This window comes from Lynx canadensis, chromosome C1 (assembly GCF_007474595.2).
Source record: "Lynx canadensis isolate LIC74 chromosome C1, mLynCan4.pri.v2, whole genome shotgun sequence".
Taxonomy (NCBI): domain Eukaryota; kingdom Metazoa; phylum Chordata; class Mammalia; order Carnivora; family Felidae; genus Lynx; species Lynx canadensis.
The window spans coordinates 145,804,762-145,806,489 of NC_044310.1; the positions used below are offsets into that span (position 1 = coordinate 145,804,762).

The 1,728-nt window shown below is 45.1% G+C and overlaps 1 long non-coding RNA gene across 1 annotated transcript in view; it reads left to right on the forward strand.

Moving 5' to 3' along the window:
- The window catches only part of LOC115522093, a 5,456-nt gene extending 3,932 nt beyond the window's left edge, over window positions 1-1,524 (forward strand). Inside the window, exon 3 of the long non-coding RNA XR_003971255.1 lies at window positions 560-1,524. This is a non-coding gene — a long non-coding RNA (uncharacterized LOC115522093). The remainder of the gene's footprint in view (window positions 1-559) is intronic.
- The last annotated feature ends 204 nt before the right edge of the window (window positions 1,525-1,728 follow it).

The following is a 1,728-nucleotide window of genomic DNA, read 5'->3' on the forward strand; positions in this document are numbered from 1 at the left end:
CAGGAGGTGATTACAGTGTAATCGGAGCAGCAGTGAGGTTCTGAAGTAGGAGGAAGGCTGTTGCTTGAGGTTCATGGCCAGGTAGAAGGATGGGAAAAAGAAATCTAGTTTAAGTGACTGGGAGAATAGTGGTATCATGTCAGGTCTGGCAGAAAACTGACTGGAAGGAAAAGGGTGGAGTAAAGTGTTTGCTTCCGGAAATATACACTCTGAGGTAAGTAGGGTGAAATGCCTCCTGGGCAGTTGACCTCTAGATCTAGAGAAATCAAGACTACAAAAGTGGAGTCGGGGGCAACAACACAGAAGTAAAAGGTAAGTATTTGAAAGTGGAGGAAATCACAGAGAGAGGAGAGCTGAAGGCCAAGCCTTGAGAAGGTCTGTTTTAGGGAGTGGTAGGAGTTGAGGAGCCAGAGGTGGAGAAGCAGGGGAGTGGGTTGTCATGGAATCGGTGGAGACAGGGCTTCTTCAGGCAGGCAGAACTTCCTCTTGCTAATTCTGAGTCACATCATGACACAGGTCACGTCAGGACAAATATGTGTATCGTTGTGTTTCATTGCAGTGCTCTGTGTCAATCCTGTTCCACATCGGAGGTGCTGTGGAAGCAGTGATTTCGTGACTGGTATGGTTAAGCACGGAAAGATCACAGATGGCCGACGGTGTCTTTTGGGTAGCACACACGAGCACTTCCTAGTCTGCGGAGTCACCATACTCTGATGAGTGGCCCTTCCTGAGGCTGGCAGAGAGGAGAAAGCGAGGAGTGCCGTGGAATGTTACCCAATCATTTCTCTCAGGAAACCTGTCATTGTGACAGCCCGATGGGGCAGGCAGGGGCTTGTCATTTGCATCATAGCTCTTGGAACTCTTGCTCAAGGCACCCTATCCCTGGTTGGTGTTGGCTCACCATGGAAATGTGGCCAGGCTTATATCATCTGAAGAAAGCAAACCATTAAGAAACAGAAATAGTTCATTTAATACATAGCCACCAAAGCAATGCTTTTTTTTTTTTTTTTTTTTTTTTAAAACTTGTGAGTGATTGTATTGATTTAATACACACAGCTTATTTCTGTCCCAGGTTACAAACTAGCCCTGGGGAAATGGTGGAGCCAGTCATTTGGATTGCCCTTTACTGGCTGGGAATTAAATCATTACTTATTCCATTTTAGAATCACAAGTAGTACCCCAAGGCCTACTTTCCTAAGGATTAAAATCAAGGCATGGAAATGAAGAATCCAGGTGTAATTCTCAGATGCATGCAGATGTTGAGAATGCAGCAATTTTTCCTGGAAAGCTGTCACTGCAAAATCATCCTGCTCATGATAGGCTCATTCCTAGTTCTGCAGCATGTCTAATTAGTCAACAAGTCGGATTTTCTTCTTTTAAAACAGCGCTGAATCTTGCTCTTCCTCCTCAGGCCTGTCCCTCTGGACTACTGCAGATCCTTATCAGCTCACCCCCTGGGTTACCTGGGAAACCCCTGCTTTCCTTTGCCCCCCCCCCCATAATTGCTGCTAGTTGAATTTTCTCCCTCCCTCTCCTATTCCTTCCCTCCTTCCCTCTCCTACTTCTTCCCTCCCTCCTTCCTTCTTCTGCTTCTAATTTCCTTAATTTTTCAAAATTTAATCATTTTTATTGCTGGTTCAAAATTGACTTAATTTCGAATTCATATGGAGTCTTCAGGGTGGAGGATATACGGGTATGAATTCTTTATCCTTCTCTCGACACTCATTT